Raw genomic sequence first — 18,766 nt, forward strand, 5'->3', positions numbered from 1 at the left:
TATCTATCTATCTATCTATCTATTATCTATCTATCTATTATCTATCTATCGATCTATCTATTATCTATCTATCTATCGATCTATCTATTATCTATCTATCTATTATCTATCTATCTATTTATCTATCGTCTATCTATTATCTATCTATCTATCGATCTATAGATCCATCTATCTATCTAATAAATATCTACTTTTCTATATATCTATCTTATATCTAACATCTATCTATTTGTCATAGCTACAGTGCATTGCAAAGATTTTAGTCAGGTATGGAAAAAATGCTATAAAGTAAGAATGCTTTCAACAATAGAAATTATAACAGCTGATTTTTAGCAATTTATAAAATGTAAAGTGAATGAACAAAAGAGAGAAGTATAAATCAAGTTAATATTTAGTATCAAGAGTCATTGCCTCCAAAACGGCATCAATTCTTCTAGGTACTTGTCACTTGTACACAGTTTTTGAAGGAACTCGGCAGGGAGGTTGTTCCAAACATCTTGGAGAACTAACCCCAAGTCTTTAGATGTTGGCTTGTGCAAATCCTTCTGTTTGTTCATGTAATCAAAGACAGACAGGATGATGTGCGTTCAGGGCCTTGTGGGGAACAAATCATCACTTCCAGGGTTCCTTGTTCTTGATAACGTTGTTTGGGGTTGTTCTTCTGCAAAATAAATTTGCAGTTAATCAGATGCCTCCCTCATGGTTTTACATGATGAATAAGTAGCTGTCTGTATCTCTCAGCATTGAGGACCCCATTAATCCTTACCAAATTCCCATCTCCATTTGCTGAAATGCAGTGCCAATCTTGCAGGAATCCTCCACCATGCTTCACTGTTTCTGCAGACACTCATTGTTATAATACTCTCCAGCTCTTTGGCGAACTAACTGTCTTCTGGTATAGCCAAATATTTCACATTTTGACTCATCAGTCCACAGCACCAGCTGCTTTTTTTCTGCACCCCTGTTCCTATGTTTCTAGGCATAGTTGAGTAGCTTGTCTTGTTTCCATGTTGAAGCTATGGTTTTATTGAAATTCTTCTGTGAAGATCATTTCTGGACAGAATTCTCTGGACAGTAGTTGGATGTTGCTGTGTTTCCCTTGGTTTCTACTGGTTCTGAACTGATGGCACTGCTATACATTTTCAGATTTAGAAGGGAAGTATTATGATGTATCTTTCATCTGCTGCACTAAGATTCCTTGGCGTCTATTGTCCACAACAATGCCCATTTCTTGGTGCTTCGAGAAAAAGCTTAATCGGCACATCTTCAAACCCCAGTCTTGCTTTTTATTGTTTACCTGCGAGACACCCTCCTGATGCAGTATAACTACCTTGTGTCTTATTCCAGTGCTCAGTCTTGCCATGGTTTATGACCTGTGACATGAAACTTGTCCTCCACAACCTCACCTGTAACAGTTTGCCAGTTCCTCACCTAGTTTTAAGCTTCCTACAAAGCTGTTTCTGTTTCTATTAATGACTTTCAACCTATATAAGAAAATGATGATCATAATCACATATTTAATATAATTGGCTACTCATACACCTGACTGTAATCCCACAAAATCTCTGACTTTTTGCAACATAACTAGAAAAATTGATGAAGGCAAAGGATGGTCACAACAAATACTGATTAGATTTTGATTTCTCATTAGTTCTATCACTTTGCATTTTATTAATTTATAAAAATAAACTATGATCTATGTAATCTATCTTTGTTTCTGCCCATCTATTTATGTATCTCATATCTTTTTATTGTTTCTGTCTATAATTTTTCCTTGCCATCTCATATATTATTCCATTCATTTTCTCTGAAGCTATTTTTATGCGTCGCTTCTTTTTTGTATCATTTTATTTGTGGCCCCTGTCATTCCATTGGGGCAAAGGGGTAAAGAGAGCTGACACTGAGATCAGCAGTGTGCTGTATCTGGAATCTATCTTCCAGGGCAAAGAAGAATAAGAATTCATGGCAGAACAGCCGCTGCTGACACACTCCCGGAGACATATTGCAGGTAGTGTTATTTATTGTGGCACAGAGTTCAGGGAAGTGCTGGCTGGGAGCACCCTGAGAGATCCTAAAAATCCCATCGCCTATCAGGTGAGGCAGATTTATGAGCGCTTCTGGCAGAGGGGTCAGGCTGCTCAGCACAGGCAAGGAAGAAGCTTTTTAAGCCTGGCTTCTTTCTAGTATATTCACTGCTGGTTGCAGGAAACAATGAACTGATATAGGAACACTCTCCATTAAATTGCTCTGAGAAGCAGCTTCATGTAAAGCGCTTGTAGGGACAGATGATTCTTAATATAAATGTGTATTTTTATAGCACTAATGTCTCCCACAGAATCAGAATAACATATAGGATAATTTATAAGCATTAAGTATAGACATGCATATCATCCTATAAATTCTGCGTCTGGCCTTGATCTTAGAGTCATCATGGACTGGGATGGCTTATAGCATCATTTTTATTAAATATCTATCACTAACTAACTAAATATTTATATATATATATATATATATATATATATATATATATAATCAATTTATTAAAGGGGACTCATCTTCTCAATTATTAAATTATTATAGTCCCCCATGTCATCCCCTTAGTGACTGAGCCAATTTTGACCTTAATGACCAAGACAAATTTTACAATTCTGACCAGTGTCACTTTACGAGGTAATAACCCTAGGAACGCTTCAACCTATCCCACTGACTCCGAGACTGTTTTTTTTCGTGTCATATTGTACTTCATGATAGTGGTAAAATTTCTTGACTTGCGTTTATTTATTTAAAAAATGGAAATTTGGCAAAAAAAAATTAAATTTTGCAATTTTCAAACTTGCATTTTTTTGTGCCCTTAAATCAGAAAGTCCTATTGCACAAAATAGTTAATAAATTACATTTCCCACATGTCTACTTTCCATCAGCACAATTTTCGAAGCATAATTTTTTTTTGTTAGGAAGTTAGAAGGGTTAAAAGTTGACCACTGATTTTCCATTTTTCCAACAAAATTTACAAAACCATTTTTTTAGGGACCACCTCATCTTTGAAGTGACTTTGAGGGGCAGAAAATATCCAAAGTGACACCATTCTAAAAACTACACCCCTCAAGGTGTTGTAAACCACATTCAAGAAATGTATTAACCCTTCAGGTGCTTCACAGGAACTAAAGCAATGTAGAAGGAAAAAATGAACTTTTAACTTTTTTTCACAAAAAATGTATTTGGACCCAAACTTTTTTATTTTCACAAGGGTAACAAAAGGAAATGGATGACAAAATGTGTTGTGCAATTTTTCCAGAGTACGATAATACCCCATATGTGGGGGGTAAACCACTGTTTGAACGCACGGCGGGGCTCGGAATGGAAGGAGCACCATTTGACTTTTTGAACACAAAATTGTCTGGAATCGAGAGCAGACGCCATGTCGCTTTTGGAAATCTCCTGATGTGCCTAAACAGTGGAACCCCCCCCCACAAGTGACCCCATTTTGGAAACCAGGCCCCTCAATCATTTTATCCAGGTGTATAGTGAGCATTTTGAACCCACAAGTATAACACAGAATTTGATAACATTAGGTTGTCATATTGAATATGTTGTCATTAGTGTTGAGCGCAAGTGCTTGCTACTCCAGTGTGTATCGGGTGCTCAAAGTATGCACCAAATATCGCGGGTGCTCAAGTTACCTGTTCAAGTCCTTGTCCCACATCTTTTGCAGCTTTTAGACACCCAAAACATGCGGGGATCCGTGGTACTCCATGCATACCCGAGCACCTGATGCAAACTCGAGTAACGAGCAACACTAGCCCTCATATCATCATCATTTTTTTTTACTTTTGAAAAATCCCCAATTCTAACCAATTCTAACTTTTAACCCCAAAACCAACCCTAACCCCAACCCTAACACAACCCTGACACAACCCTAACCACAACCCTAACCCTAACTGCAAAGAATAGAAAAAATTACAATTTTGTAATTTTATAATTTCTATCTAACTAAGGGGATGACAAAGGGGAATTTGATTTACATTTTTTTTCTTTTCATCACTGTGATAGGGTCTATCTCAGTGATCAAAGGGAACCAATAAGGATAATTCTCTGTTGTTGCTGGGTACCGATCTCGGTGAGCACACTGCACATGCGCCTGCCAATTTTTTCTAGGAAGATGGCACAGAGGGCCAGGAAACGGAACAGGAGGGCCCAGGGGATGGCAGAGATATCAGGAGGCTCGGGGTACCCCATTTCTGTCTTCTCTGATATGTTGGATCATATCAGAGAAGAGGGAAATGAATTTTAAATCTGTCTTTTTTTTCTTGTGATGTCTGTTATTCGGTCAATAATGGCGATCACGTGACAGGGGACTGTAAACAGTGTAAACGTGACAGGGGATCCTGATCATGTTCTCCAGGATCTCAACTACCAGGGGTGACATGTTCGAGCCCCTGCCCCACATCTTTTGCAGCTTTTAGACATCCAAAACATGCGGAGATCCACGATACTCCATGAATACCCGAGCACTCGATGCAAACTTGAGCAGCGAGTACTTGCGCGCAACACTAGCCGACATATCGTCATCATTTTTTTTTTTTACTTTTGAAAACCCCCCAATTCTAACTTCAACCCTAACACAACCCTAACCACAACTCTAACCCCAACCCTAACACAACCCTAACCCCAACTCCAACCCTAACTACAAAGAATAGAAAAAATTACAATTTTTTTATTTCATAACTTTTTTCTATCTAAGGAGGTGACAAAGGGGATTTGATGTACTTTTTTTTTTCTTTTGATCATTGTGATCAAAAGGAACCAATAGGAAAAGTTCTCTTTTGTTGCTGGGTGCCGGCCGGCAGATCTCGGTGGGCCCACTGCGCATGTGCCTGCCGTTTTTTCCAGGAAGTTGACATGAAGGGCCAGGGAACAGAGCAGGAGGGTCCAAGGGATGGTGGAGGTATCAGGGGGCTCAGAGTACTTTTTTTTTCTTCTCTGATATGTTAAATCATATCAGAGGAGAGAGAAATGAATTTTAAGACTTTTTTTGTGATCGACATTATTCAATGAATAACAGCGACCACGTGACGGGATTGTAAAAACCACCCCTGATCATGTTCTCCAGGGTCTCAAGTACCCCCAGTAGCTGAGACCCCAGAAATTTTCCAATGCTGAGGGGCACGTTTCCCTTATTTCTCAGTGCCGTTAAAAAGCAGCGCTGAGGACTAAGTACCCTTAACTGCCGGCATTAAAAGGCGTATCGTGGTCGTTAAAGGATTAAAATAAAATCAGCCTGTACTCACCTCCGTTGCCGGTTCTCCCATGGATCAGGTGACATTGTTATATTATGTGAGCCCTGCAGCCTGTGCTCAATTCCGTTGCCGGTACTAGGTCTCCCATGGATCACGTGACATTGTTATGTTATGTGAGCCCTGCAGCCAATCAGGAAACTGATATTCGGGGGAAGTGAGAGAGCAGCAGCAGTTCTGACTTTCTCCAGATGTCAGTTTCATCCAAAGAAAGTGAGAGCGAAGCAGACACTGATTAGCTGCAGGGCTCACTTAAGATAATAATGTCACGTGAATACCGGGAGACACGGTGCGAACATCGCTGGACCTGTGGTCCCACCACCGGAGGTGAGTACAGGCTGTTTTTATTTTAACATGGGAAAATATCAAAAATTTAGACGGTGTTGTCCGGATAGTGGACATCACCTTTAAATGAGTCATCCCCTTCTCAAAATAAAGCTGCCCTGTGTGGATATTGCCTGGGAATTCTGCTTGTGAGCTTTGATGGTGCCCACTGGTGTAGTGTTACTTTGTGCGAATCTATAGAACACTTCTAATACGTCCATATGCTGTATTGAAGTTTATCCTTTTAAAGAGGTTATTTGGCGTCAGCAAAAACTTTATAATTGAATGGATGACTTAAGGAAAACCTGTGGTGTTGAAAACAGTATCTGATCTGCAGACAAGGTGTTATAGACCAGTAGAAGCTGATCAGATTAATTCACAGTTTTGTGGCAAAGATTTCAGAAAAATGTGCATTTTATTAAAGGGGATATCTGGGACTTTACAAAAAAAATGTATCTAAAAAAATCACAGAGAAAAAAGCAGAGATGATTATCTCTGCTTTTTTCTCTGTGATTTTTTTTTCAATTTTCTGGAGGATTTTTAAGTCCTCTTTTTGTGTCTGTGAGCTTTTACTCAATGTTTAGCGTTAGGACTGGCAAAATGTAAGGACCCTTGACGTGGGTTGCCGGCTTACGTATTGAGGCCCCAATATAAACTAATACCTTACATACATTGATATGTATCTTTTTTTGCACTTTATCTAGCAGGGTGCAGTCGGACCAAGATGGCTCTGTAAACTGTAGGCCTCTATTCACACAGCATGCATTTTGTAGCACTGGGCAGCCCGCCTGTATGTGCGTTAGTAATAGGCTGTAAACCAGATGCTCTGCATTGCTTGTGTGAACAATGCCACATACAGACTATTTTCGGTTATCTTTTTGTGCACTAATGCCAAACAGCCAACACTGGATTGAAAGTGGTTGTTTTATCGGTATTTTTTGCACCTGTATTTTTGCCATCATTAATCGGGTCCGATGCGCCCTGCTAGTGCATTTGTTTGGAGGCTTCAGCAGGTAATCATCTCTGCTTTTTTCTCTGTGATTTTTTTCAATGGTCAGTACCTAGTAGCACCCCCTTTATAAAGTATCACAGCGTGTAAACGCTTTTCCAACAAACCCTTATATCCACAGATCAGACTGCATGTACAACATGACAGGTTCCATATAATAATAATAATAATAATAAAAATCAGGTATTCTCAGCTGCTGTCAGCCCCTGTGGATCCAACATGGGATGGTCTAGGCTACGACCAGAAATGAGGATTTCCCGTTCTTCGGTCACCTGACTACTGAGCCTTGTGATTGCCTGCAGCAATCAGTTGACTAGAAGGCATGTCAGAGGATTTGCCTCCGATGATGCACCATTCCAATCAATTGACCGCTGCAGCTAATCACAGGCCTCAGTGGTTTGTTGACCAAAGAAAAGAACATCATCACTGCCGCTCTCATTGCAGAATGCCCAAGTGGCCTGCACTGGATGCACAGGAGCGACAGCAGGTGAGTATGCCTGATTTTGCTTTTTTAATCCATTCATGTAAAGTGCTTGTTGAGGCAGGAAAACCCATGTAATAATTATTTAGACTTACAGGCAAAACCCAAAAGTGGAAAATTCTTGGAAAGCAAACTTTGTTCAAATAATAGTACAGGCAACTATAAGAAACTTTGAAATGTATCTTATCCGAACATTCTGCTTCTTCCTTCACTTATGAGCCCCTTCTCCTTCTTCCTATATCCTGAACTAACCATTCACTCTGAGCAACAGCTAAAACCTATCTTGCTCAAGACAAAGAGACTGCCAGCTCACTTAGGGATCAGATTATAGTTGCCTTTTGAGTTCTTTGGATAAGAGAGGGAGAAAGAGTGAAAGAACAGCCAGAGAGAAACATACAGATCTGCTACTGATTTGTAGTAAATGTTTATTTCAGCCCAGTGCTGGATTCACACCTACATAGCTCAGTACGTTTGTATAATGACTTTCATGCTGTTATTGCTTAGGGAGCATGTGCTACATAGATACAGGAGAGCAGGAATCCCCTGTGTCTATGTGTGCTGTGTATAAGAAACATTAGCTAAAAACTGTAGAAAATTTAAGAACGAGGCCGCAGAAAGGAAAACTGGTGATAATACTAGATACAAATCTTAAAATGGTCAGAAATAGTGTTGTTTCTCATGTAAATTCACAGTAGCTTATTCTGTAATATCATCTTTAGAGCAGCGCCACCTTAACCCTGCTTACTCCTCTGCACCACAAGGCCATATGTCAGAAGGTTTTATAGGAGGCTGAATCCTGAGACCCTCACAGATCGAGAAGAGCAGTGCCGCTTAGGTGATTCTCGGAGCATGAGTAGAGCAACGCAAGGTCATAACTTCTAGCGTGTTCCTATAACATTTCTAAAGTTTAGATACCCTTTAATTAAAACATTTAATTTTTGTTCAAGTATAATATATGCATTTATTGAGAATTTTTATTTTATAGGTTTTTATCTTTTTATATCTATATAAAAGAAATAGATTTTTTGGGAATGGGACAGAGTAGCAGTTGTAAAATCTGTACACTTGTCTGTGACTTCCTTAAACCTCTGAGGGTATTCTAAGTCATGATTCCCTTGTTCAGCTGCCTGCGCCTTTCGTGAGGATGGCTAATCCCTCAGCGTGACCAGTGGAAGCCGCAGTATTGATTTCTGTGTCTCTCTAAACCTTCGTTGCGTTAGTTGCTTGTTAGACATCTGAAGGAATATCCACTGGGCTCTGAGGCAATTGGAGTGCAGAGCTCAATGGGCAGTTCTTAAGAGATGTTTCCGTGAGGTTACCGGTCAAAGCCAAGTGAAGGGATTAGGAGTGAAGGAAAGAATAGATTCTGGGTACGACGATCTCTTGAAGGGCTCAGACTCGCTTGGCATCTTTGTCTTGGCCTTCTACATCTAATAAAAGAGCACCTTTCTTTCTCCAAAGAATGAGTGCGCTACTTGAGAACCTGCCAACAACATTGGAGAAAATGCTGATTAGTATGTGTTTAGATTGTGAAGTACAGGCCGCATCCTAGGAGACTATATTTTCTCTTTTGCCAATTGTAATTAAGAAACAAGCTTTATTGATGGAAAGAGGCCTCCAGACTTTTGTGTCTACATCCAAAATATCCTCACAGATGGAGGCACTCTTGCCAGTCACCATGATACAATACCAGTCACCCAATGGAATGCCATCAGCATCTTAGAAGTAGGTACATTTTTGTTTCTAGATGTTTGTAAACAGTTTGGTTAATTTAATGTTTTTCTTAGTTTTAGTTCAATAAACATATATTTATACCTTTTGATATGTTATAGAACTGTTTGAAATGCTGTTGTTTGTGGACCCATTGCACCTCGGGCTTACCAGGGAGTGGAATAACTAAGTGACTACTGGGTATTCACTAGAGCCTTTCTTGGTGAGAATAGGCTTTGCCACCGGTAGTCCGCACGTACCACTGCCGGGCAATCCCCGGGCCTTCAACAGTTGACCTGAGGGTCAGAGGTATGGGTATGAGGTACAGGAGGGTGAGACAGTGGCAGCATAGGATCAGTAAACAAAGCCGATGTCAGGAGCGGAGAGGTTAGACAGGATGGGTAAACAAACCGGGTTGAAAACTGGACAGTCAAAATACACACATACATAAACGGGACATTAGCAGACAAACTGACTAGGAACCAACGTTCAGGCAAGCAGTGGATGGTGGAGTCGCTTGATATTTTACCTACGAGCAGGTGAAAGGCTGGGAAAGCAAATCTCTGCAGGACAGGATGGATGTGAATAGCTGCAGGACAAGACAACTCAGAGAGATGGTCAAGTACTCAATGGAGCAGAGCAAAACACACAGTTAGAAGGCGGTGTAACAATGTCACTCACATGGGAGCGGGATGAGGTATCACAGGAACAGTTTCTAGTTTAATTCCTCATAAACCGCATCACAGGAAAACTTAAAGGCAGCCGTTGTCCAGCATAAAGTAAAACTAAAAGTAAAGAGTGCAAGTTTTTCTCTCTTGCGTTACAATCCGGCTTCTCAGGCCTTTAGCAAAGGCACACAATCCTGGAGATCTGCACACCTCCACACACACACAGACCAGGTGTGAGACAAACAATTTACAATGTGACCATTCTTGTATTATAAGGGTCACCATTCATCTGGCATCCCCCTTTAATGAATAAAGCCTGTACATTTTGGAAACATCAGCAGCTGAAAAACTACAAATTTATTTTTCAGTTTTGCATATGAGAAAATAATAACAGCCAGATAAGGTTTGATTCAGGTGATGCCCCCCAACCCAGATCTGTGTCTTCCAGGTACAAGGAATATTATGTATACCCTTTGAGTTTATCACAGTGGGTGATGTTTGGGGCTGCGGTATCAGAGACGATGAATACCTGCAGAGTGAAGATTAAAAGCAACAATCTCTGTGTCACTAAGCAGGAAATAGCAGATGCTTCTCCATCTGTCTGTGATGAGATGGATGATAGACTATGAAAATGCTCATATTTTGCAGTGTTGCTAAAAGAAGGGATTATGTGTTGTTGGTATCCAGGGAATATAATCCTGTACTGAGGAGACCTGCAGCGCCTGGCTTCCCGTACCATCAGGCCACCGAGATGCTCTAGTCATCGCTCAAAATAGGTTTTCTCCAAGAAAATAACTTCATTTTATTCCGCTGTGTTTGATCATCCCGCTACAAATTTACATTTCGGAAGGCTAATCACTTCTCTACCCCTCTTCTCTTTCATCTCTAGGAAGGTGACAAATTGGTGACCTATTCCAGTTCCAAGAACTTTTCCTTGTAACCCCGGGGGGTGTTGGAAATCGTCGGTTTATCAGCAAAAGACGATTTGTGCTTCTATGGAGCGGCATTTTACTTTTACATTTCAATTTTAACTTAAATGGCTGATGAAAATGTTTGTTACAGGAGGGTCAGTGAAAAGTCGATCACAGGCCACAGAAAACATGTTCTAATACAATCCTATCTAACGTTTCAGTAATAGGCGCCTTTACTTATCAAAATTGGTGCACATACTCCATTAAAAAAAAGTCTGTGGGTTAATCGGTAGCTTCCGGCTGTGTACATACTACACATGGTATTTGTTCGTCTTTTGCAGAAAAGAACAAGCTGGAAATGACTGGTTAAATTAAACCTACATCTGAGGAATACTTTCCATGGGACCGTTCTGCCGAATGTAAGCTCCGGACGTACCCAATTGTGTTCTTAAACCAATGACAGTGACACAATTGTATCGCCTGCCCTTTTCAAAGCATATGCCAAGAAAACACTTTTTCTGCTAAACATTTAGCTATTAACTCTTTTTTATATATTTTTTGCAGGTATTATTGGTTTCGACTTGTTATGCTAATTTTACTTTATTGCCAATTTTTTTGCCTTTTCATTGTGTTGGGCTGCAAAGTGTCAATTTTCTTCTTAAATTGATAACATTGTAAAAAAATAGAATCACTTTCAGGGTAGGGTCACAAGACCATATTCACAACATCTGATAAAAATGGTCCAACTATTCTGATCAGAATCCGATGAGAGTATGATCAGAGTGGGAACAACAGCTTTCCTCGGACGTGGAGAGGGGGAAAAAATTCTCCAACTTCTCCATTCTGTCAGTCCATTAAAATCGTGAAAATCGGACTACATTCGAATGTCATCCCATGTCTCCTGTGTTCCAGGACCTGGGCATGCCAAGCAGGTCTCCTGGCAGCGCTTGGGGCATGCTCGCAATCGGCGCTTCTTTAAGGGGCAGCTGCCTGGGCAACTTCAGAGTTTAGTTTATATTGAAGCTGCTAAGTCCGTTGTAAAGTCCCAGTTCTCGCAACCTGACCTGCTTCTGTGTACCAGAACTTGTGTAGTAATCCAAGCGCGTCCTATACCAGTACCAGTGGCTGTATCGTCTTGTAGTCCAGAAGCTACACTATCTGAACCAGTACCAGTGGCCGTCCTTTCTTGTTATCCTGATACCATACTATCTGATCCAGCAACTGTACCCTGTCCTGCTTGGGACTCCGAATGTGAACCAGCATCCTTGACCCCAGGGGTCAGCTGCTACAGTACCGGACGCTGCCCTGGAGTGATACATGGTGACTACCTGCAGCTCAAGCCTGACCTCACCATCAGATGGTCCAGTGAAACCCAGGAAACTACTTAGTTACACCCCCCCAGCCTAAGCTCGGCCCGTGGCACAGTGGGTGCACGATCCACCAACGTGGCACCAGTCTTGTGGATGAGATTTTATTAAATTTCATGTGCACATTTCAGAGAAATTTTGCATCAGTTACATTGGAGATTCCATTCATTTGCAGTAAACTGTCATTGTTTCCCCAGCAAAATCCTCAACAAAATACTTGAAACTTTGTTTCTGGATAGGAAATTTCTGGCAATTGGATCGGTAACTCACAACCAACACTGAGATCCTGGATTACACTGGTTAATTTAATAATTCCATGTGAAAAAGCAGTCTATCAAAATAGAGGATGTCCGTTCAAGTTTACTAGAATTTGGGATTTTTGGAATCCTTCATTTCTTAAGGTACCGTTACACTAAACGACTTACCAACGATCACGACCAGCGATACAACCTGGCAGTGATCGTTGGTAAGTCATTCTGTGGTTGCTGGGGAGCTGTCACACAGACAGCTCTCTCCAGCGACCAATGATCAGGGGAACGACTTCGGCATCGTTGAAACTGTCTTCAACGATGCCGAAGTCCCCCTGCAGCACCCGGGTAACCAGGGTAAACATCGGGTTACTAAGTGCAGGGCCGCGCTTAGTAACCCGATATTTACCCTGGTTACCATTGTAAAAGTAAAAAAAAACAGCACATACTCACATTCTGATGTCTGTCACGTCCCCCGGCGTCCACAGGGTTACGCGCTGCTGCTCAGAGCTTCCTGCACTGAATGTGTCAGCGCCGGCAGTAAAGCAGAGCACAGCGGTGACACGGGAGGACCTGGCCAATGACCTGAAGAGAGCTGGGACCACAGCCTCAAACATTACCGTTAGTCTATCAAGCATGAAAGGGATTAGTGGACGGTTTCCGTGCTTGCCGATAGTTATTGAGACATATATCCCAGTAAGGTAAAACAAAATAGTGGTTTATTCAACGCGTTTCGAAGTCCAAATGACTCCTTCATCAGGAAAGACCACAAATATACAGAGACAGCAGAGGTATCGCTTAAATAGCTTGAAACTTTCAAATGTGGGCGTGAAAAACTGAACCACATGATAAGGTGTCAGAGTTCAGTCAGGTATCACATGGGATAGCACATGACATACAAACGAAAAAATGAATTGTGATACAAGTTGTTTTTAATGTAACCAATATAAGTATCTATTTGATAATACAACACAAGATGGCTGTCAGTCTTTCACGATCTGTGGCTCCATGCAAGATCTCGCCTTGTGGGGTAAGGATGATTCTGACAAAGGTCATGAATCAGCCCAGAACTACACCGGAGGACCTGGTCAAGGACCTGAACAGTGCTGGGACCACAGTCTCAAACATTACCATTAGTAGCACACTACGCCCTCATGGTCTAAAATACTGCAGGGCCCACAAGGTCCCCCTGTTCACAACAGCACATATTCAGGCCCTTTTTAACTTCACCAATGACCATCTGGATCATCCAGAGGAGGCATGAGAGAAGGTCATATGGTCAGGTGAGATCAAAATAGAACTTTTTGGCATCAACTCGACTGTCCGTGTTTGGAGGAAGAAGGAGGATGAGTACAACCCGAAGAACACCGTTCCAACCATGAAGCATGGTGGGGGAAACATCATACTTTAGGGGTGCTTTTCTGCAAAGGGGACAGGACAACTGCACCATATTGAAGGGAGGATGGATGGGGTCATGTACCGCAAGATTTTGGCCAACAACCTCCTTCCCTCAGTAAGAGCATTAAAGGTGGGTCGTGGCTGGTCTTCCAGCATGACAATGACCGGAAACACACAGCCAGGGCAACTAAAAAGTGGCTCCGTAAGAAGCATATCATGGTCCTGGAGTGGCCTAGCCAGTCTCCAGACCTGAACCCAATAGAAAATCTTTGGAGGAAAACGGAACTCAATGTTGCCCAGCGACAGCCCCGAAATCTGTAAGATCTGGAGAAGATCTGTATGGAGGAGTGGGCTGAAATCCATGCTGCAGTGTGTGCAAACTTAGTCAAGAACTGCATGAAATGTCTGACCTCTGTGACTGCAAACCAAGGTTTCTATAACAATTAAGTTCTGTTTTTCTATTGTATCAAATACTTTTTTCATGCAATAAATTGCAAATTAATTACACTGTGTTTCAAATTATTATGCAAATTGGATTTAAGTGTGATAAAGATTTAATTGTTTTGTTTTTCAAATAAACTCGTGGATGGTATTGTGTCTCAGGGCTCAATGGATCACTGAAATCAATCTTAGACATGGGATAATTAGTTTTCCATGTGATTCTAATTAAAGGAAAACTACTTAAAAATGATGTTCCACATTATTAAGCAGGTCACAGTTTTCAAGTAACATGGGAAAGAAAAAGGATCTCTCTGCTGCTGAAAAGCATCAAATAGTGCAATGCCTTGGTGAAGGGATGAAAACATTAGAAATTTCTTGAAAACTTAAGCGTGATCATCGTACTGTTAAGAGATTTGTGGCTGTACCAGAGCACAGATGTGTTTGTGCTGATAAAGGCATAATGAGGAAGATTTCTGCCAGGCAAGTTCATCGGATTAAGAGAGTAGCTGCTAAAAAGCCATTAAAAAGCAGCAAACAGATATTTGAAGCTGCTAGTGCCTCTGGAGTCCCTCGAATCTCAAGGTGTAAAGGTACCTTCACACGAAGCGACGCTGCAGCGATAGCGACAACGATGTCGATCGCTGCAGCGTCGCTGTTTGGTCGCTGGAGAGCTGTCACACAGACCGCTCTCCAGCGATCAACTATGCCGAGGTCCCCTGGTAACCAGGGTAAACATCGGGTAACTAAGCGCAGGGCCGCGCTTAGTAACCCGATGTTTACCCTGGTTACCAGCGTAAAATCTAAAAAAAACAAACAGCACATACTTACATTCACGTCCCCCTGCGTCCACTTCCTGACTGACTGAGCGCCGTACAGTGAGAGCAGAGCGGTGACGTCACCGCTGTGCTGCTTTCACTTTCACTTTGCGGCGCTGAGTCAGAGGAGGAAGCAGACTGCAGGGGACGCAATGTGAGTATGTGCTGTTTGTTTTTTTTACATTTTACGCTAGTAACCAGGGTAAACATCGGGTAACTAAGCGCGGCCCTGCGCTTAGTAACCCGATGTTTACCCTGGTTACCAGTGTAAAATATCGCTGGTATCGTTGCTTTTGCTTTCAAACACAACGATACACAGCGATCGGACGACCAAATAAAGTTCTGGACTTTATTCAGCGACCAGCGACATCACAGCAGGATCCTGATCGCTGCTGCGTGTCAAACGAAACGATATCGCTAGCGAGGACGCTGCAATGTCACGGATTGCTAGCGATATCGTTATAATGTCGTTTCGTGTGAAGGTACCTTTAGATCCTTCAAAGGCTTGCTGTGGTGCATAAACCTACTATTCGGCCACCCCTAAACAGTGTTCACAAGCAGAAATGGTTGCATTGGGCCCACACATACATGAAGACTAATTTCCAAACATTCTTGTTTACTGATAGGTGTTGAGCAACCCTGGATGGTCCAAATAGATGGAGTAGTGGATGGTTGGTGTATGGCCACCATGTCCCAACAAGGCTGCAACAACAGCAAGGAGGTGGAGGAGTCATGTTTTGGGCCGGAATCATGGAGAAAATGCTGGTAGGGCCCTTTAAGGTTCCTGAAGGTGTGAAAATGACCTCTGCAAAGTATATAGAGTTTCTGACTGACAACTTTCCTCCATGGTATAAAAAGCAGAAATGTGCCTTCAGGAGCAAAATCATCTTCATGCATGACAATGCACCATCTCATGCTGCAAAGAAAACCTATGAGTCATTGGCTGCTATGGGCATAAAAGGAGATAAACTCATGGTGTGGCCACCATCTTCCCCTGACCTCAACCCAGCTCTCCTGCCACAGAGGCCTGCCAGCTATAACCTGCCACAGAGGCCTGCCAGCTCTCCTGCAACAGAGGCCTGCCAGCTACCTGCCACAGAGCCCAGCCAGCTCTCCTGCCACAGAGGCCTGCCAGCTCTCCTGCCACAGAGGCCTGCCAGCTCTCCTGCCACAGAGCCCAGCCAGCTCTCCTGCCACAGAGGCCTGCCAGCTCTCCTGCCACAGAGGCCTGCCAGCTCTCCTGCCACAGAGGCCTGCCAGCTATAACTTGCCACAGAGGCCCGCCAGCTCTCCTGCCACAGAGGCCTGCCAGCTATAACCTGCCACAGAGGCCTGCCAGCTCTCCTGCCACAGAGGCCTGCCAGCTATAACCTGCCACAAAGGCCTGCCAGCTATAACCTGCCACAGAGCCCAGCCAGCTCTCCTGCCACAGAGGCCTGCCAGCTACCTGCCACAGAGGCCTGCCAGCTACCTGCCACAGAGCCCAGACAGCTCTCCTGCCACAGAGGCCTGCCAGCTACCTGCCACAGAGGCCTGCCAGCTACCTGCCAGAGGCCTGCCAGCTATAACCTGCCACAGAGCCCAGCCAGCCAAGCCGTACCAGAGCAGACATGTCTTCTTCTGGGAGCCCTCCTCCCCATCGGCAGCGCAGTGAGGTAAATATGTTTTTAACATGATTTTGCTCTCTTGCTCCCTCGCTGTCTTGTGTGTGTGTGTGTGAGAATGTATGTCTGTGTGTGTATTTGTGTATGTATGTGTATATTAATGTATTTTGTCATTTTGCATCTTTGTAGGAAGCTGCTGAAGCTGCTGCCATAGTCCAAGAGGTGCTCCCTGAAGAAGAGGGAAGGGGTGGAGAAAGACATGGAGAGGGTTCACAATTGGTATGTTTCTTTCATGTATTGCGGAACCACAACCTAACACTACACACAACACATAACACTAGATACTTACAGATAGAACATAACACATACAAACTGATACATTCAGACATCACACAACACATAAAAAACTTATCATTATAGATATCACATGGCACACAACACATAGAAAGACTACCTACAAGCACAACATTTTTATGTTATTTTTCTTCTAGAGTTTGGATTCTGGTGCTCAGTCGAGAGGTCCTTCCAGTGGCTCCCAGGGTCGTTGGCGTGAGAGTCGTGGCGGCCGTCGTCGTGTAAGATTTTTTTATTTATTTATTTTTATTTTTTTTTAGGTTTTCTATGTTTACAATTGTGTTAATTTATTTTACCCTTTTTTATAACAGGTTTCACAGTGTGCTCCTGATTCTGACGGTGAGGAGGTCGGCCTTGATATTGACCTCCTCATCGATCTTGTCCGAGACAGGGAGCCGCTGTGGAACATGGGTGACCGCCGCCATGCAGATATCACAGTGACCCGTCGACTCTGGGAGCAAATCTGCCAAGAACTTATATCGAGATGGGAGGACCTTGATGTTCAGGCCCAGAATCAAGAACGTAAGTATCCACAGTTCAGTTTTGTTGATGCATTCTAAGTATTGTTTCTAACCAAGTTGTGTTTCTCCTTTTTTAACAGGTGAGAGGATTGTGAAAAGGTGGAGGTCGATCAGGGATCGCTTTAAGAAGAAGTTCAACAAAGAGATGCGGGCCCCGAGTGGATCTGGAGGACGCAGGAGCAAATACAAGTATGCCCGAGCCCTGTCGTTCCTCAGGTCAACGATGGTGACACGAAGGTAAATATTGCCCACCACATGCACTAACAAATGTCTAAACCTCTTTTGCTCTTTCAGCTAGGGCCATGCTATGACAGTATATTAATTGTTTGTTTTTCTCTTTTGTTCCACAGCACCGTCGGGAGCACTCGGGAGCCTGCAGCACAGTTGAACCCTTCTGCGGCGATCCCTCATGAGGCCGCCACCGAGGGACACTATGACAGTGAGGAACCCTCTGCACCTTCCCACTCTGCACCTTCCCACTCTGCAGCTTCCCACTCTGCAGCTTCCCACACATCGGATCCCTCTGTCCCATCCACGAGCGCTGGAGCATCCTGGCCGGTTTCATTGCATGTATCTGCTGGTGAGGATATATCGTTTCCTGTACCCCACCCCTCTGCTGCAGCCACCTCTAGTACACCTGTAGCATTGGGGCGCCTTCGGCAGAGGGGTCAGGTACAGAGTTATGCGCCCGAGTTCTTACACCTGAACGCATCATTCCAGAACTGTCTGAAAGTTTTGTCCAAGCAAATGGCTGCAGGTTTTAATTTTATAAATAAAAGTATACTCGAGATGCATACACTTCTGTTAACGATGCTTTCAGAGGCAAGACAGTCACCGAACAATACTTTTTCCCAGTCGGTGCTTGAGCAAATGGATGGAGACGCTATCTGCTTCTCAGCAGATGCAAGTAATGGAATCCTGCCAGTCTACTCTAGCGCTCATTGCCTCAAGAGCAGAGACTCTTGCCACCCATGCTGCAACTGCCCCCCTTCCTCCACTGTCCATCACTACAGCCACTACCATCCTCCTGACCCGTACGACCAACCTGCCCGTGCCACATCCCACCAACCTCACCATCACCCACATCATGCCCGTGCCCCGTTCCACCAGCCACAACACTTCCAGCGTTCCCGTGCCCCTTCCCACAAGCCACACTACCAGCGTCCCGCCCGTGCCCCTTCCCACCAATATGATGATCCTGACCCATACCACTTCCCATCCACTTCATCCGCGCCTCCTCTCCCTGGCCACTACCACCAGCCTGTTTCACCTCCTTCCCAACCCTCTTCTCCACCCATCACTGCTTCTGCCTCCCAATCCTCCCAAAACATCACCTACACCCCTCCATCCTACCAAATTCCTAACCCCAATCCCACTTTCTTGCCCACCCGGTCAATTGCCTTCTCCACTCCTTCACCACTACCTATTGATCCTTCCCCACCACCAACACATTCCTGTCTCCACACTCCCACTGTTGAAGTGTCCCTATCCGACAGCCCCTCCAACACTATCTCCACCCCGACTTATTCCACTCTGTAGTTTGTTTTGTATGCTGCAAAATTTATTTATTTATTTTTGTTTCCAAATAAAAGTTGGGTTTGGATATTGTAAAAAAATGTTT

The 18,766-nt window shown here is 43.3% G+C and overlaps 1 long non-coding RNA gene across 3 annotated transcripts in view; it reads left to right on the forward strand.

The window, feature by feature from the left end:
* The window catches only part of LOC143807220 (uncharacterized), an 852,709-nt gene that overhangs the window by 818,356 nt on the left and 15,587 nt on the right, over positions 1-18,766 (forward strand). For 2 of the 3 annotated variants that reach the window (XR_013221676.1, XR_013221674.1), the window contains one exon: positions 10,376-10,433. The exons of the other annotated variant lie outside the window; for it this stretch is intronic. This is a non-coding gene — a long non-coding RNA (uncharacterized LOC143807220). Of the gene's footprint in view, positions 1-10,375; positions 10,434-18,766 lie in introns of those variants that run through there. 3 annotated transcript variants of the gene reach the window in all.

The sequence above is a fragment of the Ranitomeya variabilis genome, chromosome 2, assembly GCF_051348905.1.
Source record: "Ranitomeya variabilis isolate aRanVar5 chromosome 2, aRanVar5.hap1, whole genome shotgun sequence".
Classification (NCBI taxonomy): domain Eukaryota; kingdom Metazoa; phylum Chordata; class Amphibia; order Anura; family Dendrobatidae; genus Ranitomeya; species Ranitomeya variabilis.